Source organism: Haliotis asinina, chromosome 11 (genome assembly GCF_037392515.1).
Source record: "Haliotis asinina isolate JCU_RB_2024 chromosome 11, JCU_Hal_asi_v2, whole genome shotgun sequence".
In the NCBI taxonomy this organism is placed as follows: domain Eukaryota; kingdom Metazoa; phylum Mollusca; class Gastropoda; order Lepetellida; family Haliotidae; genus Haliotis; species Haliotis asinina.
The window spans coordinates 21,907,753-21,934,705 of record NC_090290.1 but is presented as its reverse complement, the minus strand read 5'-3'; the positions used below and the strand labels follow the sequence as shown (position 1 = coordinate 21,934,705).

General features: G+C 36.0%; 1 protein-coding gene across 1 annotated transcript in view; it reads right to left on the bottom strand.

Moving 5' to 3' along the window:
• Positions 1-26,953, bottom strand: part of LOC137256363 (coiled-coil domain-containing protein AGAP005037-like) — a 240,659-nt gene that overhangs the window by 198,921 nt on the left and 14,785 nt on the right. The window lies entirely within an intron of this gene.

Here is a 26,953-nt window from a genome sequence, read left to right as displayed (position 1 = left end):
AATAGGTGTCTAAGGTAAGATGAGGTTTTTAGGTAGCAATTGTTACTATTGTTGTTATTTATACTTTGTTTTAGCACCAGTTTTTAAACTGCAAGTGATTTTATGGTATTTGATTGGCTTACCATGGTGTTTTGTTTGAATATGGTGGCATAGACCAGAAAGAATATACATGCCACAATCACATGCTAGACGTTGCTGCATTATTGCACGAAATCACATTATATTTGTGTTCTAGAAATGATTAATTAAACAGTCTGAGAAGGTCTTGTTCTTGACTATTGTTACAGAAGATAAACAAAACCTTCTTCTTGATTGTAAAGTCAGAAGTCTTAAATGACAGTTTCTATTCAACATGATTTGAAGCTACAAAGATTGGGGCAGATATTATTTCATACAAATTGTTGGTTGCTGGGTGTAGAGATGCGTCTACTTCAACATGACACTTTTAAACTTCAGACATGACACTTTTCTACATGCGACTGCACCCATAAAGATTAATCTCTCTAGCAACCGATGCGTGTCACAAGAGATGAGTAACCATATCAGGTGGTCAGACTTGCTAACTTAGACCATATCCCATTTGCATAGATTGACGCTGATGCTGATGATCAGTGGATTGTCTGGTCGAGAGTTAATTATTTACAGACACAGACTGCCGCCATATAGCTGGAATATTGCTGAGTGTGGCATAAAACTAAATGCACTCACTAACTATTACAGACTGCCGCCATAGAGCTGGAATATTGCTGAGTGTGGCATAAAACTAAATGCACTCACTAACTATTTACAGACTGCCGCCATATAGCTGGAATATTGCTCAATGTGGGGTTAAACAAGAAACAAACAAACAAACAGTTGTGGAAAAGTTGAAATGGCACAAGTGACAGAAGAATGAAAGATAGGCAAAAGAGCAGAACACAAGTTTATTTCATTTGAAAATCCTATTTCCGTCTTGACCTAAGATCAGGTATCAGCAGTCAAGGACACTACAGAGACAAGGTACCCTGGGTACATTTCTGTGTCATTCTCGGTTTCTCACATGTTACAACACCTTGTGTTTGTGGGTTCTTATGTAAATGGATGGTGACAGTGGGTAGCCAAGTTGTTAAAGCATTTTCTCATCACACCAAAGGTCCGGGTTCGATTTCCCACATCGGGAACAATGTGTGAAATGTATTTTGGTTGCCCCTGCCGTGGTACTGCTGGAACATTGCCAAAAGCGGCATAAAACTAAAATTTGCTCATTCATTATGTGAATGAATGACCTTGAGTGGCGTTACACAATGAGAGACGGGAGATAATAGAGAGAGTAACAGATATTGTACACCAGGCTGTCAGTGATACAAGCAGTGTAGATTTCCTGCAGTGATTCCCTGTGATAAAGTCGGCAGTCATCTGTACCAGTAGTGAGAGACGGAACATTAGTGACAAAGCTGTCATTGTTCTCTGACCTTCTTTATGTTGTCCTGTAAAACATATCACAGGCACTTTACAGTATTCTGTGCAGGTTATGGACCAAGCAAGAGTACGTAATCATCATCATCATCATCATCATCATCATCATCATCATCATCATCATCATCATCATCATCCACAACACAATGATGAACAGGTCAGCAGCAGTTGACGAGGGGAAATATAAAAATATTTAACAGGTTTGTTGACACAGATACATTTTGCTGGTGAGCTAACACAATTTCATACAAAGCCACTGACAGATTGCATGTTTACATTCAGGCATTCAGCATGACAAAGTTACTGCCATGATTATCGACATGAAGGTTCGTGTTTTCTGTGAAAAGAAGCATAAAAACAGGTACCCGCAAACCTTGCTAAAAAATATCTGGATGCAACCATTCTCACAGCAAATGTCCTGATACTTGATCCATGGATGGTGGGTATGAGTTATGTCCCATGGTACGTAACAACTGACAGTAAGAACAGCAAAAAAACCAACAACGTATCATATGGTATCTTGTTATCCAAATAAACATCCAAAACTTGACCTTTTCTTAAATGGAACCTCAATGCAGATGTGAAAATCTGAATTAGGCCAAATTATATCAATAATTAGCTTTCATCTACTTTTAAAAAAAAAAGAACTAGGCAGAGATTATTTCATGATGTCTGTTTACAATCTGTGAGACAAACTGTGATGTCTGTTTACAAACTGTGAGACAAACTGTGATGTCTGTTTACAAACTGTGAGACAAACTGTGATGTCTGTTTACAAACAAATTGTGATGTCTGTTTACAAACAAACTGCTTGCTTTCATGATTTTCAAGTAGGATAGACAGTTTAAAAAATGGCAAGCACTGAAGATAAAATGGCCAATTTCACCTGCAATACACTCATCAGTATAGATCTTACAGGCAGTTGAAGATGGTTTCACATATGATTGCATCTTGATAACATCATCAAGTAAAACAAACAAGAAACTCACACAGCAACAGATATGCAGGATGATAAAATTAAGATAAGTAGATGATGGCTGACTGAATGAAAATCTACGAATTAACTTCTAATGGCTAAAAGCATGAAATTGAACAGTATCCTTTTGACTTATAAAAAAACATCAAGGGACTGATTCACAAAGGTAACGCCTCATTAAAACAGTTATAACTTCATTTTTCCACGTTGTCACAACTGTATTAAGAAACAAGGAGGTTACTATAAAACCTAGACTAACATCTAGTATCTGAAAAGAAGTGTTTAAAAAAAAATCAAATACACATAATCAATATAATATAAATATAATATTATATATAATTAACAAGACTTTCTGCATTTCCTTTCTTGGGCTTTCTTGTTTTCAGGCTTGAATGACACATAATATACATACAACCTTACCTTTTTGGTCAACTCTTTTGTGACGGTCCTCGGTAGCTTTTGTCACTTTTCCTGGTATCTTGGATGGCAATTTAGTTTTCTTTCCTTTACTCCGAAACATATTTGTAAATCCAAAAACAAGGTAACACACTCCTTTACAAATCCAAAGTCGTCACACAACTATCATCCCTCCCATCTCAGCAAGACAGGTCAACAGTCTACACATCAAATGCCAGGTTGCAACAATTCACCAAGAACATACTCCAAAACATCAAATTCCCTTTAGATGCATGTGGATACAATCATTGTGCAGGAATTTGCACCACACATTCGTTTCAAATGATAGAGAATCGGTATCCATATTATCCATGGTGCTCCAGCTTGGCACTGCTATTGGAAGGCACCACCCTTCCGTAGATCCACATTTCCTCCCAGAATTAAAAGCACTGGGTTCCCATGAAGGTGAGAACATTAGTTCTTAATGTGTATAATCCCATACAATGATTTCCATGCTGCATGTATCCTCATAGTAAGGCTGTTACCATAAAACTCCAAATTCTCAGCTACAAATTAAGCAAAGGCAAATTAGAAAAACCTGTCAGGATAATTACGAGATCTGTAACAAACATCCATGCTTGTCTTGGATTATTATGTGGTGATTTAGGACATTGAAAATAAATGTTCTTTCTTGTTGGTGTAAACAGAACATGAACTGATTACATGTAATGATTACTCTTCACGAGTATTGCTGATAAACACTGATATGATGGACGTATCACCAGAAATTTCTCCAAATTAAGCTTTTAACTAGCCTTGTTTTACTATCATGAATCATACCATGTTAATATATTTTAATTTTTTAGTAGAGAAATGTGGTTTTAAAAGACTACTTGAAACCATCAACACATCTGGGATATAGATATGTATTTACTAGATTAACATCATGTGTTGGCCAATTTTCGGGTGTTATTGAGTATTTGAAGCATGGGAATACATTTGGAACCGACGTCATCAGTTTTAATCAGTCTTACCATTTTACGTCAGTGCTAAACCATTTGGGTCTCATAGCTGAAATGTGTGTTTTAACAGCTTCCTTTAATCAATGAGGTTGATGATTTCAAAAGAAATTCACTCTTTCAGGCTTCCAACAAGCTCTAAAGTCACAGGTTTCAATTATTGACACTTTCATTAAAAAACATTCTGTATCTTGGGTCTGACAGCACATTCTGCATTAGTCATTTATCAGTTCCGAAGCGTTTTGGGGAGTTGATAACAATTTTAGATATTTTACAGCAAGAACTGTGATAATCACGTAACACTCATACTCTAAGGGAGAGCACTCTAGGTGGTGTTATCAGCGATTCTACACCACAAGCATCGCACATCACATATGCATCACGTGTCTACTTGAAAAGTGTGTACAGTGTTATTCCACAGCGTCAAGTGATGAGGATGATCTAAAGTAATTGGGTCGTTTGTACAGGATTGTGTTATGAATATTGAAACACTGAGTCTCATAATTTCCCTCATCTCATGGGATCCCATCATCCAAAGCTTTTTACTGACCTGTGCATATTGAACTTCAAATCTGGTCAAGTCTATCAGTGTATTAGCAACTATTTTCATGGTATGATAGTAGTGTTGGTTTAGTGGTTGATAATAACTTCACGGTTGGTTGATATAGTAATTATTTATTTATTTATTTGTGATAGTAGTGTTTGTTTAGTGGCTTATAAAATGTACGAGTCTCAAATGATTTCTTTTATTCATTTGTTTTGATAGTATATTATATAATATCATATTGTATGGTATCGTATTGTATCGTATCATATTATACATTACATTGCATTCTTCGAAAAAAGTAGGGGAACCTGAACTTTGAAGTCTGTTAGAAAGAAAACCCATTGAGGAATGTTACAACGACATTCATCTTGTGTATGCAGCATCATTTCACGTTATCACCACACGCAAACACAATGCATGGGAAGCACCTGCACAATGTGGGAGCTTCCTACACGTGTATGAGGTGTCAGTATGAATCTTGACGTTTTTCAGGCAGGTTGTTAAATTTACTGAAGACCATTTTTTTTCGATAATTTTCTTGCATCTGTGGATGGTCAGGGTTTCAGGGTCAAATCACACACTACTGACAGAAAATTGTAAACCTGAAGTTTTCATGTCAACAAACAAGGGGGATAACTGAACAAACATTGCTTTGAATGAAATCCATGTGGTGATGCATTCTCAAAACATCCATTATTACTGTATCAACACTGATTCAATCACATATATCTCCCAATTTTGACAATCGTACTTATTTTTAAGAGTATATATCATATTATATTTTATTCATTCATTCATTCTTTCATTCATTCTTTTCTTTCTTACTTATTTTCTTGATTGTTTGATTAATTGATTTATGTCCATATTTACTTATTTATTTACATTTCTGTATATCTGGATCAGCTAATATCAGCTAATTTAGGATTTGTGATCACGTACCCTTGTCAATCATCTTGGGAAAGAACTACTATTTAGTTCAAACCTGGTAAATTTGGAAACATCATATTTCAAAAGCACTATAAATTGTACTATCGTAACAATATTCAGTATATCTCCCCAAGCTCACAGTTTCCCATATTGCCCTGTTATCATTAAAATACAAATCATTCCGATTAAACAATGACATTAGTTATGATCATATTATTATGAACTGGACATTTTTCATTCCTTTTCAAGAAGGGATTGACACATTTGTAAGATTTGAGATGGATACGAGATGCCATCTAGCTTGCCCGAATGACTCGAGTAGTTACGAATGGGGATTGACGTACACTGCAACTTGCTGATTATTCACCTCTGGTAAGGTACACATAGATACACATTGATACAGGTAGATACATGTAGAGATACAAGCCCACAACCAGTGGATACTGGGACAAATTCTGACCTGGAAATATCACACAAGACCTGTTCCTAATGTCCTATTTCATAATTACCTCACAAAGCTGTTTGTTGAGCAGATCATACACTCCGACCTTATCTATCAATACTTACAGATACATAATACTTGAACTTACTTAATACTGGATTACAGTGAGATAACCTATCGCTGTGTGATAACCACTATCTTATCAAATTCGGTTATAAATGTCTTACATGATTAATGATTCTTAATCTTCTCATGAAATGTACATGGTTGTATTCTCGCTATCTCATCTGACTGGCTGTGAAATCTAAATATTTTTTAAATACACACCTGATATTCTCTCATAAGATCATGGATTTAATCATGTCACATAAGTGACAGATAGAATCTATTAAGCTATCAATCATTTCAAATATGTCATCAATGACAAAAACTTGTCCATATCAGTTTGGGATTACACATTATCTCATAATTGTCATACATTCTCATATCTCCCCGGTAATTTAAACCTTTTACCTGCTTCTTAGACAATCTGTTTCAAACAACAGCATGATGTCTGTCTAAACAGCACAGGTTTTGACACTCAGCTAAACTGCCAGTCCCAGGCTAATAAGTGAGTTAGTTAATATTTAGCGTCACATCTGCAATATTGCAGATATATCGTGACAAGAACAATTTAATTTATATCAATCTTATAACTAATATATTGAGAACCTACCATCGAAGGACAGTAAAAATACTAAATTCTCACAGATATGAACATAAAATAGTATGTGAAACTAAAACAATGTAAATAAAGAAGACACTACAACATAAAAAACTGATTATTGATCACCAACAACTGAAGGTAGATCACCATGCTAGGGATACCAGGCTAGTAACACATCTTGTGGGTTAGTATAGTCTACCTATCCTCACAATAAAGTTGTAGTTTCCAACAGATCTTAAAACATCTTATTTAAATGCAATAGAAAACATTAATTTGTACAGACATGTATGTGTTTGATAAATAAATTTTATCACCACCTCAACTGTTGAATATTCATAATATGTAAACTCAAAAGAGAGCACCTGATTTCTTAATGTGACTATAATTAATCTGTTAACTTCTCAAGTTATCTTAAGGTGGTGGGGCAGCCTAGTGGTTAAAGTATTTACTCATCACACTGAAGACCTGGGTTCGAATCCATACATGGGTACAATGTATGAAACACATTTCAGGTATTCCCACTACCCGTGAAGGTCCCGGGGTAGAATAGGCCTTCAGCAACTCATGCTTGCCATAAAAGGCGACTATGCTTGTCATAAGAGGTGACTAACGGGATCGGGTGGTCAGGCTTGCTGACTTGGTTGGCATATGTCATCGGTTCCCAATTGCGCAGATCGATGCTCATGTTGTTGATCACTGGATTGTCTGGTCCAGACTCGATTATTTACAGACCGCCGCCATATAGCTGTAATATTGATAAGTGCAGCGTAAAACTAAACTCACTCACTCACTCACGGTTATTCCCACACACTGATTGTGCTGAAATATTGCTGAAAGTGGTACCAAACCCAACTCCCTCACTCACTCTATTAGGGACAATTTAGACTTTGAAAAGTATATGAAAAGTAATGAAATTCCTGACATCATGGTTCTGACCACAACAGTGCAGTAACCTTATCAGACATGTTGACCTCAACTTGACAACTTCTACATACACTTGGCTGTTTGATTTATATCACCATTATGATGATATTATACTTATGATAGTTGAAAGTCTTCATCCAAAAGGTTAATGACAAAAAAAACACAAGATACAAGATTTTGTTTCTAGTTAATAAGAAGTGTTCCTTTGGGATTATTCTTTTCCCCAATTTGCATGTCAGTTTAATTTTATAATTTTTAAATTGAATCTCATTTACAGATTGCACAAAAATGGAAGACAAGCTACTGATACTCTGATGAGTGTACATTGGAAGAAAGAAAGGATAGGTATTCAAATATCATCATTTCTGATATCCTGTGATACAAGTGACCAAACAGCACTAAAATCATATTCCATATTTTGATACCGGAGTCATGACTTACTTACATCCACTTGATGTCTTTTTGACACAACTGGTCCATAACTGTTTTCACTCCAGACACTCCAATAATCCTAAAGACATGCTGCCTTTTTCTGAATTTGATTAAATCTGGTCACTGTGAAACATTCCAGGTAATCCACCAGAACCAGAACTGAATGTATCAAACACATTGGCGATGTATATATCCTGTATGCTGGCAATGTTCATATCCCATTTACTGTCAATGTATGATGTGCCAACTGAAATGGACAAGTGACAGGTGGAACCTGATACACACATTTCACTCCAGTGTGCTTCCTGTGTCTGTCCCTGAAGGTGTCACTTCCATTACTACGACATGTCCATAATAAGGACACAACAGAGTAACACCAACCTGAGAGATAGTCCCACACAGCTGGACACTATATCAGTGGAGGGGCCTGAAGTGTACATGACTGTCTATCACCTTCACTGAAATAGACGAGGGAAGCTCACTATACCATGTACACTTCCATTGATAGTCTTGCTCCAAGGCTGTGATGTGTGCTAAGCCCATGAGAGTAATAAGTAATTCGATCCTTCAAAGAGGCAAGTCTAAGCACCCCAGTCTGTTATTTATATTTTTTTTAAAAGAAATTATCACTTAAACTATTAATTATTAAATCAGAGATTTGTGCAAATCTATTGCATTGTGTACCAAACAGAAAGAGGTTTTAGGTAGCCCACGGATGTATAGTAATTCTATCTTTCCAAGATGTCAGTCTAGATAAACAGACAAGATGCCAGTTTAGCTGCTGTATATATTGTTTTTAGAAATTTTCATTTGACATATTAATTATTACCTTAGAGGCATGTGCAAGTCTAGTTGGAGTATTGATAAGACTTTTAAATCACCACTACAAGAACTGAAGTTAAGCTCTGTCTATTTCTCAAACTTACAATATCTGAACTCTAACAGCTGCTCAAAATTTCGAAGATCTTTTTCTGAATTTTATTGTAAAATAAAATGAAACTGTTAAAATAATAGTATCAGCACAAAATATTAATTCAGATGTGCATACATCATACAATTATATATCATAAATTTTGGATGTATTTCAATATGCAGATCCCTTTTTATGGAATATTAGTCTCTGTGCAGTCTAATACCACAAAAATGAGGTATAGTTTTGATGAACAAGGAAATCCTGTATACAAAATAGTTCACATTGTCACCAACAGAGTGATGTATTCTTTAAGCAATTATACTGAGCAAAACCAGTGGATGATAGTGTGTGCAACAATTCATTAATTTGTCTACCACTTGTAGAACTATTCCAGCAATATAATGGACAGCATACAAGGGCCTTACACGCTGCCAAGCTGAGTTTGTTGTTAAAGACACATTTAGCAATATTCCAGCTATACAGCAGCACTCTATAAATAATCAAGTCTGGACCAGACAATCCAGTGATCAACAGCATGAACATCAGCAAGTGAGTGAGTTTAGTTTTACGCCACACTCAGAAATATTCCAGCTATATGGCGGTCTGTAAATAATACTTGATATTCTATTCATTAAATATATACCCCATCATTCATAAGTATTCGGAATATTCGTGAAAATTTAATCATCAGTTTACTTAATTCCAGTGTGTTATACTAAAACAACAAAAGTCTGATAAATCAAAAACATGGTTTTAACAATCGATATTTATTTTTATTCTTTCTTTGAATCAATTATTTTCGATCATCGGACCAGCACTACTGGCAAGGGTTGACATAACAGAGAATCCAAAAGAATCCATCAAAAACCCAGTCAGTGTGCCTTTAAGGGTATGAGCCGGTAAAATAACACGTCCTACATGTTATCATTGCTGTCATGTCACAGTATTCAAATAATGGGGCATTTTTCACCCAAGACATGAGTCATCTATTGAATTCCCTCAGCCATCTATGACCCTCCAACAATACCCCTCCTTCAGAATCCAGATGGGTGAAATCCCCTTCACCCCAATCTCCTTGACCATACATCGTTAATTTATCTTGACAATTGAAGTAGATTCAGCTTATTGAAAAAGACTCACTTTTTGAACTTCATATGGATAGTCTTTCCGGCCTTTTTTCAGCAAAAATATTTCTAATTCACAAGATCCTTTCAGTGTCATGGTCCTTGAGTATTTCGGCAACTGGGGCTTTATTGTGTCAATAATACAACCCAGAATATATTGATGGGAAATTTCTTTATGTCTTTTTAAGTTTGCTATGATCACTGTATACTTCTATTGACACAGCACTCAGCAAGCCTGACCCAATGCAGCTTGATGTGATTTTGATGTTTACTCAGGGTTGAAACTAATATAGAACTTGTTTTGCTTTTTCAAATTGTTGTATATCAATATTAGAAAGTGGAAATAACAATTTCATCATAAATATTACTATAAATATTTTCAATTTAAAATGCAAAATTAGAAAATTTGAAATCTGAAAAATATTTAAAGTTACATAATTATAATATTAACCTTTGTGTTCATTTATCTCAACAAGTGGTTATTTTAATGTATTACTACATATCACAATGTCATCAAATTATAAAATTTAAATAAAATCAAATTTAGATTTGAACCAAGCCTTCTAAAGATTATTTTGTTTATCTTCCCCAACAAAAAATCACACTATGGTCAAAATTTGACGTTAAAGAATACATCTTTAAATCTTTAAAAAAAAGACATTTCTGTTCATTGTAAACTAAATGGTATTCTAAAAATTGCAAGTTTAACAAAAGAATATGATGATCATAGTTATTTCTGGGTATAGACATAAGCACTGACATACTTAAGGAACCAAGGTATTTAAAACTGATTTGTGAAGAATTGCCAAACAATCAGAAGAATTGTTCTAATACTAGGAACAGATTCAGAAAATGGTTCCATATGCAAGTTAATTCCAAGGGCAGACAAAACTATTACTGAGCTCAAGGCTGTTTTGACAGCTGTGTAGTGTTATTTCCTGATTTAGCAATTGAATCCCTTTAAACTGAAAGTGTTGTTAACATCTGGTAGTGATATATTCCATAAATATGCATCACTGTGCCGAAACACTGACACCTTATATTCAGATCCCAAATTAGTCTATCTGACCATGGATTAGGGAACTCCAAGAGATCCTAGTTACAACTGTTCTTCAACAACCCATTTTTGTAAGGGGCTATAAGGGGATTGGGTGGTCAGAGCTGCTGGGTGGTCAGACATGGACTTTATTCATTATCTTACCCCACACATGAATATCGCTTTCTGATTGGCTAAGTACCCTTGTATTTTTTTTCAATGTACCCCGCTTACAGACGATGTATTTTTTTTTCAAAGTACACCGCTAGGAATGCCGTGGTTCTTCATGGTAGTACTTCTTTGTCTCGAATAACACTGAATCACGCATGATACACAGAAATTACTTATGTTTTGTGATTGAAAATGAATGGAAGGGAGACAACTCTAAATCTGTTTTCCTTGTGACGTCTGCACAATGGCGACGAAACGATTCGCCATACTATGAGGCTGTACCAGTGCTTCAAACAGTTAAAAATTAAAATTCAGGTGTTCGTTAAGATAAATAAATTGTTCACTGGTCCCTCAGGCTCCATGGGCTCATAGACCCCTCATGACCAGTGAAGAACTTATATTGAATACCCATGTGGGAACGTCAACCTGGGTCACCAAAATGATGAGCAAATGTACCACTAAAAAAGGTAGGGGATATTACTTTTTCAAGCATTCCACTAATCAATGTCAATGCATCTGAGAAAAAGTCATGCATATCCATACAGATGAAACATTTCCAAAGGAATGGAATAAATTGTCACATTTTCCCTCAATTTATCTTTATCATCCGTTTCCTCCTTGTCTTTATCATTTGCATTTTGTCAATCTTGTAAATCCAATATCCCCTACTTTTATTGAATGGTATATTTCAATTTGAATAACAAACAAATCTTACCTCACACCTTATATATAAATGCACATCAAGAATTAAAGCTTAAACTTAACACATACTTGATCAAGTCTATGACAGTGATGATAACCTATAAGCATCTGGCCCTGATTTCTGTAAACAAACTTACATTTTTACTCAAATCTCAAATTGAGTTTCACAATTTGAAACAGCAAAGAACTGCATTTTTTGAAATATAAAAGTCGAAACAACTTAAGTAATCTATCCACCAAACTCAAATTTCAGTTCATTCTGTGAAATGCGTTTTCTCAAATTTGAGCAAAAACTAAGACTTAAGCCAAAACTCAGACTTAAGTTTGTTTCGAGAAATCGGGGTCTGATCATAAAAAGGCAAGATTCAGGTTAGAATGGGTCTGAGCTACCCTTGCCTGTTGAAATAAGCAACCAATGGGATCAGGTAGTCGTCTAGGCTTGTTGACTTAGTTGACACAGGTCATTGTGTCCCAGCTGCATGATTGACGCTTATGCTATTGATCACTGGATTGTATAGTCCAGACTTGAATATTTACAGACTGACACTATACAGCTGGAATACTGCTGAGTGTGGCATTAAACGACGAAAAACTGAAGAAGAATAATGATTTCATTTATGTTGAGGTATTTCTTACACTTTGGTGTGCATAATGCTTTTAAGCTACTTAGAGCTATACAAGCTAATTTGTATGCTGTAAAGCACAATATCAAATGACAAGGTAGATTACAATGGCCCTTTGTTTTGATGGTCTGTCACACAAAGCACAGCAAGTATCATGTGTGACGTCAACCAAACCAGGTAAAACAGTACAATGTCACACACCTGTCATTGCTCAACAAAGGTTTACAGACAAGCATTGTCACTTGGGTGTCATGATTCCCTGTTGCATATTTTTAAATCTAACTCAAAAAGTAATGAAAGCGAAGGCCATTAGTATAAGATGAAGTAAAAATGCCAACAAAAACATTACTCTCAAACTCTCATATCTTGCACTGTAGTTGTTTAAAACAAACAAATATTTTGAAGAGTCACTTAGACCATGACCAGTCGCTGTGACCTTGAAAATTAATTGAAGGTCACCAAAATCGACTGGGCCCTGCACTTTCCCTTGATAAAGCTTAGTGTTGAATATGAAGAAAATCCAGAATGGTTCTTGAGATATCTTGCTGACAACATAAAATGCTGAAGTCCCCTTGTGACTATGAGATGAAGGTCAAGGTCACCAAAACCTGACTGAAACCTTTCTTTTACTGTGATAAACCAAGATACCAGATATGAAAAGAATCTAGTCAACGGTTCTTAAGATATTCCAATCTATATGTACAGACAGACAGAGCCTAAATAATATATATAGGCATATATGTGTTTTAAGTTGTACAAACGAAATTGCACTTGCCTGTACCTTTCAACACTATCAATGTGACAAACAGAAAGCCATTCTTTCTTGGTTAAGTACATGTTTTTCTATTCATGATCATTCTGTTTATACCATATTTGTAGCCAAGAAAGGCATTGAACATTTTGGTTGTTCATCAATACTGTTTCCCTTCTGGAAATTAATATGTTTAAACCAAACCAGCCCATAACAATAGTTTATAAATTTGTTGAAAAAAAATATTTTGTGAAATTGACAATTTACAGACAGTAGGCTAATGTAGTGTAAGAAAACAGTCAACACAATGCAAAATTAAATTTTCAGTCCTTTGCCTCCTTTTTAGCTATCAGTGAAACAAAAGCCACCCTGACTAAATCAGAATAGGTAAATGTATGACTAACACTTGGTCTCTTATTATATATTATTATGATAAAAACAAATAACCTTTTTAACTGAAAAGGAGGCCCAGTAAGATGGAAGAACCTAAAGAAATCATGACTTGATGAGATTCTACCTCAAGTTTCACCTGTAATTTGAGTATACTTGACATGGCTACCAACAGAGAGATAATCAGTTTTCTGGTCACTGAAACCACTAATAACACTGAAGAAAGGATAATGAGTGGTGTGGGAAACACTATCAGTCTCATCTTGGTCGGTGGTTGATCACATGCATTATGAAGATTAGCAGATTATTTAGGCATCTAACTGCATGCTGTTCAAATATTTCAGACAGCTGTGGTTGAAGGCTATTATTAAACATATTTATATGTTCAGTGAAACCATATTATTATGTTTGAGAGAAGGATTTCAGCAATATTCAATTACACTGCGAGGGGACAAGTGAAATTGGCTCACATACTGAACCCATGAGGGGAATAGAACCTGGGCCCTAGGTGGTACAAACAAACACTTTAGCTATCACCTAGCTACCCCTTGTGGCTTATAACAACAATTTTTATCAAATTTCATAACATGAATTATGTCAACATTTAGATGGCATTTCAAACACAGTTGGCAAAAACAAAACTTCAACTTTAAGTAAGACTATCCCTATTTACATGCATCAATATTTTCTATAATATTCATTGTCAACATTCTGAAATTTACTTATTCATGACTATTCTTCTCATTTTCACCACTCAGTTTATAGGTTTGTTAGAATCAGTTTGTTGCACACAGATGAGTTACATATATGCATATGTACATATGTAAATATACACATACTTACATATACACTGATATTCATATACTTACACATCACATACACTGTCTAACACATATACAATATACATTTTACACCAAAAGTCACTGTGTTCTGTAATCTGATTGGTTGAAATACATGATCAAATGGTATTTGTTTCCCGGAAACTGCAAGACTTTTCGCTGGTTATTGACACTTAGAAACATTGCAAACAATTGTTTTGTGGTGTCACCAACAATGGTGATGTCATTCAAATCATATTGTGACGTAAAGTCAGAATGACATCACAAATGAGCAGCTCCAGATGCTACCATGGGAACAAGCTGAAACGGCCAGCTGATGACACTAAACGAGTGCAGACAGTAAAACCTTTTGGTTTACAATGTTGATAAACATCATGTGTTGGCCAAAATTTCCGGGTATTATTGAGTATTTGAAGCACGGGTGTTATTTAGTATTTGAAGCACATGAATATTTCATTTGGAACCGAAGGTGTCAGCTGGAGGTTTCAAATGAAATATTCCCATGCTTCAAATACTCAATAACACCAAGAATTTCCCCCACACGAGATGTTTATCTCCTAAATGAATATAGTTTATCACTAACCATATAAGTGTATGTTGGATTCAGTTAACAAGCTATGGAGTAAGTTGCCTTGGTTTGCAAGGTTTTGTGCATCGATGTTAAACATTTTATCACTTGTTTACATGACCGACTCACTTGATTATACAGGGGTTCAAACTTTTTTTAAAAGCAACTTGCCACAGGGCAAGTGACTTCAAGAAAGGAGCTTGTCCTGACTGATTTTCCCCTCGTCCTGATTTCATGACACAATGTTTGATGTTAATGTTTACTTGACTATTTATAGAAGAGTGATAAATTTCAAAGAATGATGGCTCTAAATTATTATTATTGCGAAATGTAAATAGCTACATTATGAGCAGATATGAAATAAAATCTAAGTTTATTTGCAGTGTGAAACCATAAGTGGAAATTATCTAGTAGCCCAAGGACAAGTTACATACCATTATTTGATTGCCCGAAATAAAAATGACTTGTCCAGGGCATCAGGCGATGGGATTTTTTAACCCTGCTATAATGCCTCAAATTAGCAGCTTTGACCACAATGTTGAAATTTAGAGCCCTGTATTTGAAGTCCAACTTATGAAACAGAAAAAAATCTCAATCTATTCCTAAGTATATTATGACAAATTAATTTTGCAAGTTTCAAACTGGAAGTAACTAGAAATTTCGGAAAGTATAAGTAGGACAAAAGCTGATAACTGCTGCCATATCTGCTTGAAACAAGAACATAATACACATGAAAACTATACATAAATATAAGTATACATTTAAAAATACAAAACATAAAAAACACATAAAATCATGTAAAAAAAATCAAAGCTTCACACAAACTGAACTGAAATAATACTCCTGAATACTGACTTTGTTGTTGACCAATGCTAACAAGGGCACTTACATCTACCTCTGTTCTTGATGTTGACATAAAGGGCAACTCATTACAGATTGTTTACATAGAACAGGTGTAAACAATGATCAATTTCATGGTCGTCAGATTTACATAAATATTCAACAACCAGCATGATAGAATAAACAAAGTAAACCCTCAAATGTGAGGTATTCCCTGTAGGCAATTCACAAAGGCTGTTTACAGGTAAGAGATACATGCCAGTGTTATAACTGTGTTTAACACATGGGCGGGCATCTTCATCTATATATACACCTCTGATGATCCTTGCCATAGGAGTACAGCGGAAGCGTTACTTTAGAAACAGGCAGGTTAAAGCGTTATTGACGACGTAGTACTAATTATATATTTATCGCACCTTTGATGATTTCTGAAAAACAGGTGCATGCAGTTTTAACTATGATGCTGATAATCCATTAAAACCATTTCTCCCATTCTTGTTATTAATAAGTTTTAACAATCTCATCTATTATACTGCTTGGGTAAAATCAGCATTTTTTCCCAGATGGAAATGGAAATATAAGCAGATGGAAATATCATTAGGTTATCTAAAACTTTCTTTCATCAGCATCTGCAGCAGTACCAAATCTATAAATTCATTTCTTCATAACAGTACGAAATATATTACAGTTTGGTTGACATAGACAATTTGCAATCGACGTACCTGGAAGACTGACAGCAATGTACGCTGTTCCTCGTGAAATGTGCACCTATCTCTGCTACTTCCTGTCTGCTCTCCTGCAGCTTGTAAACACATCAAGCATTGTATATTTTCCTCAACAACAGTTGCATACTCTCAGAGATCAAAATTCTCACCCCACAGATGAACGATCAAACTGGAAACATATACCTCACGTACTGAAATGTGATGAGCTCATCGCGTTGCTGATATCACCATTACAATCGTAAACATAGATATTTGTTACAAGGAAGAATTAACATGTCTGCTTGTCTCTTCACAGAGCACTTAACTTTTTAAAAGTTGGAATATTTAGATTTCTTAAATTCATAAGTGTGCAATAAAATACAAAATGTCTGCGACCATGACATTTTAATAATGTATTATGTGTATTAAACTTTCTTACATGACTTTATTGTTTATGAATATTCACCGATAAATATACATTCAAATTCCCATATGTGAAGCATTATTTTCAACAGATAGGGAAAAACACGCATATTTTTGTTATTCTTCGAGCTTCTTGACGTGTTGTCTTGTTTTACTGAAGATATATGAGGAAGTTATAATAGAGAGATAACATAGACGATGGGTTTTGTACTGCTTCTATCACATCCGCAGTGATCTACAGTCTACAAAAATGCAAATTACTAAAATGTATCAGATTTCACTTGATGTTTGATTCCCAATCCTGCATCTTTGATTTAACCAGAATAGACTAGATTAGTCTAGACTAGTTCAGATTTGACAGGATTAGAATGAAATGGAATTACTAAAAGACAGAAGAATAAAACGAGAAAATTTAGTACAGTCAGTTTCATAGACTAATGGGATGATACTGAAATATGAGTTCAACTCAATTCTTTGGTGTTCTGATCTACTTATGATTTATTTTTGCATTTTATTGTGTCATAAATCTTCATGCCGAAAATGTAGATTGATGCTCATGATGTTGATCACTGGATTGCCTGGTCTAGACTCCATTATTTACAGATTGTCACCATATAACTGAAATATTGCTGACTGCAGAGTTTAACAACAAAGTACATGGATACAATATGTGAAGTCCATTCTTTATGTCTCTTGATGGGATAATGCTAGAAACAGCTGAAAACAGAGTACATCCTTACTTGAATCCATCACTTTCAAACAAGGTTGGATCCATATATCATCAAATCATTTGTATACATTTTCAGACAAATGATTGTAAATTCTGTTCTGCCAAATAGTGGTCCTACAAATTAAAATAATCAAAGACTAGTCACTGAGACAAAATTACCAAGCAATCGGTCACGATTTGTCCCAAATGAACAACAAACAAGTTGTAACATTTCACAAGGTTGTTCTTTTGTCACAAGGTTGGTTTTGTCTGTTACATTTCATAAGGACTACAAGTTAATTCCAAATCATGATTGAATTTACCATAAAGACTTAAAGGAAATCTATGTTGCTAAGCTACTAGTTATCCTTTAAAGATGCTAAATTTGCAAATGTGTTTTGCGTGATTTAAAAAAACAAAAACAAAAAGAACTACATGTTTTTTCTTTAATGTTTTTGCCTTAACAAACATAACAAGGAAAAATATGATAAAGGATGGTAACCAATTATTTTCAATGATTGATCAGTTAGAATAATCTTATATTCTGAAATTTTAACCTATTCCAAACATAAGCGCTGTGACTGAAAAAAACAACCAAACCTCAAATAAATTATCATTGTCTAAAAATGTTAATATTTACCTTGGTGATAAATCATTCCTGAAGGAGCTCCCATGTATTAAGATTCACCTCGACATCAACATTCCTGAGAATGGCCCTGGCCTGCACTGTAGGTGGACCCTGGGACCTCCGTGACCTCGGGGTCAGCTCACCAGTGTCACAGTCTGCTGATACTATCAATATGGCCTTTTTAAGTACATTCTGACAAATGATTTTGTTGTCAATAACACTGTAAAACAGCTGGATGAGGACATTGATTTCCATGCTCAGAAACTGATGAACAAATCAGTTGTAGATAGCCAGAGGTGATGTTTTAATGTACTGGACAAACATCCTTTGATTTTGCCAGCATGAGGATGAATTGTTTTCCTTTACATATCTACGGAACTGTTAATAAAATTTAGACAATCATTTCTGGTAGACACATTTTGGTGATACAGGTCTTTCTTCATCATGCTTATGTTGACCGTGAAAATAATTTTGCATTTTTATTAAAAGTTTTAATACAATATATTTGATGATTAATTTGAATGAATTGTCTGTGTTAACAGAAACATTTTTATTTATCTGTTGAAATTTTTTGACAACAGTTTGTGGCACGCTAAGGATCATGATTTTTTAAGTTCAAACATTATTTAATAATTAAAACAAAAATTCATATTATATAAACTATTAACATTTCTCCCAAATTTATTGAACATTTAACTAAGTCTCTGTGATGAAAATAATGACGTAAAACTGAAAAAGACTGACTTGCTGAGGTTGTCAATTTGCGTGGGATGTTCAGATATTTTAGCTTCTTTTGACGAAGTGTTTGACACTCTTCCAAGCCTGTACCTAACTGACTTTTACCCAGAATATAAAAAACACACAACAAAACACAACACACATTATCAATCATATCCCTTCAGCCATCAGATCTTTGTATGTTCAGCGGCCATGCTCAGCATGAATGTTCAGTGAGCATGTTTAGAGTGCGTGTTTAGCAGCATGGTCTGTGGGTATAGTTACCTACATGAATCACCGAAGGCACCATCACCGAGCATCAAGGAATGGGGTTACGGGTCACTGACAGCAGTCTTTACAAGTACTGAAAGATATACTACAACACCCATCGATACCTCAGCGGATAGCAAATTGCTTTCTGATGTACTTGGCTACCTTACAGGCAGGAGAGCATATACGTCTGCTTCATTGGAAACAGGTGTTGTTGGGTATTGAGAGTGAATGTTGTTAGTATGTTGTTAGTATATTAGTTAGTGGTTGATAGTATGAACACTAGTCACTGATTGGCTACATTAACAGATCAACTATTCATCTTGTTGTCAAATTCTTTGATACTGTTCAAAAACAATATCAGTGATTGAAGGAACCAAATTTAAAGTGATCATCCTTAAAAAATGATCATAAGTCAGATAAACTAGTGACTGACAGCATGAGCTCCACTCTTTACAGACAAAATTGTGTGCACAAACAAGTATAAGCCAATCATGAAAGTTTCCAAAGAACTGTATATCTATAGCTGAAAATCTTGTAATTGACACCATGAGCATCAATCTATAAACATTTCGGATCAGTTATTACACACTGACAAAGTCAACAAGCCTAGCTGTCCAATCCCCGCAGATTTATACAAATGAAAATCACAGATTGTAGAAGTCCATTTCTAACCCATCCCCTCACAACAGCTGCAGTCATGAAATCTGTACATTAATATAATCACTGCCCTGTCCTGAGCATTCCTTGAAGAGAATCACTTAAAAATGTTGTAAAATAGTTAATGCATAGCTGAAAAAACATCCCAAAAAACCCCCATTATCCCAGGACTGTTCATTAGTCATTAGTTAGTTTAATGGGTAAAGGACCGGCTTGTCATGCTGAAAGCCTCGATTCTATTCTCCATATACATTCAGTCTGTGAAGCCCATTTCTGATGTTCTCCGCCATGACTCTGTGGGAATATTGTTAAAAGCAGCATGAAACTAAACACACTCATTCCATGATGTCATATTGCTGGAATATTGCTCAAAGTGGTGTAAAACCCAACTCACTCACTTGTGTCATAGAATTCCTCATCTAGGACTTGACTTCTGGGTATACATGGACAGACCAAATCAGTCTTTGTTTCCTCTCCCTAGACAGATAATGGTGACCTTGAACAAATAGCTGTTTCATGATTATCCCCAAAATTCATATACTAATTGCTTTGGGTGGGGAGATCATTTTGGAATGTGGATATCAAAAGTTCATCATCACTTATGTATGTCAGAAAACATTTCACAAGTACCAATCAATGCAACCATTCTGCTATGCCCAGACATCAGCAGTAAGTATGGTCCCCAGGGAGCTGAGAATGTCATTTGAGTGTACATTGACCTGTTGCATAGGGTTACAGTGAAGAACGTTTTAAATATGTTCTTTAGTGGCAAGAGTTTATATCTTTATGAGTATCCATCATCATCATCATCATCATCATCATCATCATCATCATCATCATCATCATCATCATCATCGTCATCACCGCCGTCATCATCATCATCATCATCATCATCATCATCATCATCATCATCATCATCAGGCCAGACAAATGGACTTTTTTAGCTTTACAGATTTTTATCCCAAAGTGACTTGATGGCATGGAGGTGAACAGGAAAATATGAATTAATTCCCTCTAAAAATGTACTTCTCTTCCCTTTTTTGTTGTGTGTAATATTCAACTACCCATCTGAGTGAGACTTCTCATGAATGTGGGAAAGGTTTTGTTGCTTCTTTTCTGTCGAGACAAAGTGATGCCATTTGACTTAGCAGAAAATTGCACTAAAAGATGAATGCAAATATTCATATACAAGATTCATAGCTGGACCCAATTATTTTCCATTTCTGATTATTTTCAAGTAAGAGAAGGTGAGCTGTTAAAATATGGCAGACAGATCTAGCATGTCTGTAAAGCAGCTTATTAAATTGGTTTTGCTGATCGTATTCCATGGAGTTGACTCAGGTAATGACTCTGGCCAATCAGCTCCTCACAATGTGAACACAGGCATAACTCTGTTAGGTCTTCCCCTATCTGGTTTCCATGTCCAAACACATCCTGGACAACTGGACACCTGATGGACAAAGGTTGTGTCTACATCCCTGCTCACCTCAGCCTTGACCTTCCGGAGTCACATCGGGATGTCTTCCAAGTAGCTTCATTTGGTGTGGTTTGTGGGTTTATAATTGAAGGAGTCGATAGGAAGAGATGTCATTCAGAAGATGTTTATTTGGGAAGACTGTTTGTATTTGATCAAAGGAAGGTGCAGCAACAGCACCAACCACTGCCATCACATTCGACAAGGTTTTTCAAAGAACGAAAGAAACATATGAGACCAGACATACTTTTACTGGCTGCACTGATTCGTTTTGTATCGTGGTGAGACAGTCAGATTTGCCAGAATACAATCATTCTGTCTGGAAATTCCACCTTTGGTCTAGTCAGCACCAGGCTGGTGTTTGTGTGTTCCAGTATTGTGGTATATGTTAACTACTTGCATCACTTTGGGTTCTGCTTCCACTTCAAGCAGATAAGCCATGATACAGCTAGACTACTGCACATACTCACCTACACTCCCCTGCACACACACACACACCTAGCAGTGCTGAGAGGCTGCACTGAACAGAAGGCCAGTATTAGAGCAATTCTATCCTTTACAGAGGCAAGACTACTTAACAGGACAGGACATCACTCTGTGACTTAATTGTCTTTGTAAAGATTGTTGTTCGCGCTATGAATTATCACCTTCGAAACCTATGCAAGTGTAACAAGTATTGTTGAATACTGTCCAAAGTGCTGTTCATTCACACTATTCACTCATACCCTCTCACACCAAATAGGTCTCCCTCTCTCTCTTTCTTTCTTTTGCTCTTTCTCTCTCTCTTTCAAAACCCTACTGACACTCAACTAATGACATGATTTACATAAACAATAAACAACTGACAGACAATACGAATGTAATAGCCTTGGAGAGCCTTGACACTTCTGAGTTGCTTCCCTTAGTCATGACAGAATCCAATGATCACGGCTATAAATCCAAGCTCCTCACTTCTGTCGATACCATACCTATGCTGATGGATTTCACTAAGGTAGCATATGCCTCCCTTTGGGCTTCTTCTTTACATTAAGCTGGCATTTTCTTATAAGACTGAAACACATTGTGTTGTTTACCAACCAACCAATCCACCAGTCACACACTCATAACCATTGACAATGACATAATACAGGATAATACAGGATCTTCATATTCATTCAGTTAAATATGTTAAATATGTTGATTAAGTATTTCAAGCCTTTAACAGCCTTATACTGACAAGATCTGGTAAAAGAGTATTGTGTCACATCCAGCCGCAGGTCTATGGAGAGGCAACCATACATCAACATGCTTGAACAGCAGGTAATCTTGCATTACCTTCAGATGTGATACCACTGGCATGATGGTTTGGTGTTTATAGACACTGCTGAAGTTAAAAAACTTCAGCAGTGTCTATAAACACCAAACCATCATGCCAGTGGTATCACATCTGAAGGCTCAGGCTCAGTGCTTGTCATGTTAAACATTTTCATGAGTAACTTTGAAAAGAATTTCAATTATTTAACAGCATGACAGATTAATGAATACATATGTCATGTTGAAAGTGAGTGAGTATGGTTTTACGCTACTTTCAGCAATATTCCAGAAACATCACTAAACATTGTAACCATATGCAGAATCAACATACATATCTTTGGTGTGATGAGTGAACGCTTAAACCACTAGGCTACCACACTGCCCTTATGTTGAAAGTGGTCAATAGTAACACGTTATACAGTCATCCCTCGCCATAATGTGGGTCTTGGGATATTATTACATCAAAAAACTTCTATTCCATTATCAGAATATTTTATACATTAAGCAGTTACTGTAACAGATTATTACACATTGCTGTCAGCTTAGTATATAATGCATGTCTTCCGCAAACACATTTAACATAACAATGAACACAGGCATAACCTGTCTGGATATATTTTACGTAGGAGACAGTTTGACAAGTCACCGCTGACTTCCCATGGTACTTGCAACTTTGATTGTAAGAAACAAAATGTTGGCCATTTAATTGTAAAAAAATTACTTCAATGAGTCAATAACGCGGGTCTCAGGGTCTATGGATTACAAGAATGTAATCTGTTCGAGATTGCTAAGAACCTTACGTGAAATTGGTGCTATGATGTTAGGCCTGAAAAACAGACCCTCATGAATGTGGTAAGCGGAAGTTGCACGCGTATGGAATGAGGCTATGCCATTCACTCATGGTATCTCCAAGTTTTTTAATGAATAAGATTGGGATTGAATTTAATGAAATAAAATGTGGTTTATGACTGTGACTGTGTTTCCCCGCGCTATAGCGCAGTGTTTTGTATCACATCAAACATTGTAAGTACTCGTCATAACTCAACAGATGGCATGCCTTGTCTTTCATAAGTTACTACTACGATGCTGGTATGATTATTATTGAGAAAACCCTGCATGTTTTAAGCATCTGAAACACAATGGATATGTATGATAAACACTGTCAGTTGCCATCCACACTGAATTTCACTAGTTTACGTTATTTATCAGAGCGCAAAGAGCAGATTTTTTTATGCACTACTTTCGATTTTCTGAAGGGGTGTGATTGCAGTTCAACTTTTTTTATGCGAGCTGAGGATTACCTCCCGGTTTAACCGAATCCACGGTATCGCGAAGCGCATTATTGCGAGAGATGGCTGTATTTAGGATTATACTTTTTCAGAAGAACAGGTTCTACTGCTCTGCTATTTGGTTGAATCCTATCTGGTAATTATGTCTAATGAGCTAATTTTTTAGTTGGACATCATATGTAATGCCAGATTTTATTCTAGTTCCCAGAATTACAAGCAGAATCCCAATCTGTCTCACAGTCCGGGAACCCCATTATTTTTTCTCCGGCCCAGCTCTCCCTGCAATGCTAAATACCTACATGAAGCAAGTCTAGATTACCTAATGTCAATTTCCCATTTCACTAGAGCTTCTTTTTGATTAAAATGGATATATTCGTTACAATAAAAATCATCAATTCTGAGAAAAGACATCAGTCTAACTACGATGTGCATAATATTTCTACTTCAAGTTAGAGCAAAGAGATGATTCATCATATCCTAAAGTTAAATCAATATATTCCAGATATTCATTTTTCATACTTCATACTTCTAAGTAAACATATGTTACAGAATTGCTAATTTTCATTACAAAAAATCATAAAACATAACACACTGTTTCTATTTGCATACATATCTTTTGTTTGCATTGGTTGCACAGGTCTATGTGCTGTCATCAAAGCCCCAATCGAGAGCAAGTAACTCGTTTCTTTAAAAAGAGCAAAAACATTCAGCTTAATAAATGTACTTCTTTCTCCAGAATAAGCATTGTTCACAAAAACGAGAGTCCAGTCACGTGACAAGCTGACATCCAAAATCTGGCGCTGAAACTTCTCTAATGGAATAAGGCGGACACAGACGAGTAAATGTGGAGGATATCAGATATTGTTTTGTCAATGAGCGATGCTTCAGAGCGATCAAGATAGTTCCTTTAAATCAGAACAGCCTTAGCATTTAGATTACTCTGTGGGACCTGAACTTGTACTACAACTGGCCCTGCCAAGTTAGATTACTCTGTGGGACCTGAACTTGTACTACAACCAGCCCTGCCTAGTTAAATTACTCTGTGGGACCTGAACTTGTACTACAACTGGCCCTACCAAGTTAGATTACTCTGTGGGACCTGAACTTGTACTACAACCAGCCCTGCCTAGTTAGATTACTCTGTGGGACCTGAACTTGTACTACAATCGGCCCTACCAAGTTAGATTATTCTGTGGGACCTGAACTTGTACTACAACCAGCCCTGCCTAGTGAGATTACTCTGTGGGACTTGAACTTGTACTACAACTGGCCCTGCCTAGTTAGATTACTCTGTGGGACCTGAACTTGTACTACAATCGGCCCTACCAAGTTAGATTACTCTGTTGGACCTGAACTTGTACTACAACCGGCCCTGCCAAGTTTCTGACCTGAAATCTGATAAATGTGCAACAACTTCTGATTATTACGACATTATCATGACATTGTCACAAATGAAAAATGATGACTTCATTAAACACAAAATGTAGTGAAGAAATATGCTGTTTTAGTCTGTTTTGAAACGAAACACAAATCTCTGTAAATTTCTTGAAAATAGCTAATTTTTCACCTCACTGCTATGATGAATACTTGGAAATACTGAAGAGTTGGACAATAGAGATAATGACCTGAACACCTGGTGTCGTTACTGATTGTCATCTTTTTTTTCTCCACTACTATTTTTAAGAAAAGCAAGATTTATGGATGTCAAACAGATGTCTGAAACATTGCGTAATTCACAAGAAAGAAGTTGGCATCCACAAATCCTGCTTTTCTTCAGCATTCCATGCTCTTCAAAGATTTGACACAACTAGTCTATTCTTTAAAGTAAAGGAATGTATCATGGACTATAGTCAAAACTTGGCATTCTGTTGCAGTGATGTTTTCTATCAACTGTATTGTCCCGAGAGTGAGGAAACTGAAAATGTTCGCAATATTCCAGCTTTATCACATCTTGGGAACACTAGGAGAGGATTCAGACTTGAAAGCAATTTTTTTCAATCTGAATGTGAGACATGATACTGAACTGACAAGATCAAAAACAAAAGGATGGACAGATGGACACATCATGACACCTTTACCACCATGTGTGATTCCACACAGATTTGTTTGCAGTTGTTTAATGCTGCAGCTGGCAATATTCCATCCATGTTCAGATGACCAGTAAATATTCAGACCTTGGCACAGAAACCAGTTACAGCCCATCCCAGGACAATGGCATGCTGTCAGTCATAGAGCCTGACCAGCCCTGAGTTGATGCTTCCCATCCCCAGAGTAGGTAGCTAATAAAACAATCACCCTGTTTTATTCCCCATGGCAAAAACTCATCCATGTTCCTGGTTAAGAAACTTGAAAATGGTTCTGTCACACATGATGCAGGGGTTCGAAATTCCCATCATCTGACGCCCAGGTCAAGTCAGTTTTACATCTTTCTTTGAAATTTATTACCCTTTGATAAATAGTCAAGTAAACACTAACATCAAACATTGTGTCATAAAATCAGGACAAGTGGAATATTAGTCTGGACAAGTTCCTTTTTGAAGTCACTACGGCAAGTGGCGTTTAAAAACATTTTGAACACCTGATGATGGTTATTGTACAGAATTGTTATACTTATTATTTTTTACTATATTTCTGGGACAACATGTTTGCGTACAGATGGGAAAATGAGGACACAGACATCTGATACTGCTTTTCCATAAGCTGCCGTTACTGACAGTGTTGTTCAACTATGTCCAGAACGCTGTCACCGACCATCGCCAACCGTCACCATTACATCCTAAATAGTCATCAAACGTTGTCCTAAACATGCATTGTTTATTGATGTAGAAGATATCAAATAACATTTCACTTTTCATGAATACTGTCCTTTGTTGGTCTTGTTAGTCCCTGATGCTTGGTCTTGTGTGGTGTTATTCTGGGTATGAAATTGATAGGGTTGTGTCGTCTGTGGTGGGTCGTAGGTGTGGGATGCATCTGTAGGTGGGTTGCCTGTGTGGACTATCTGC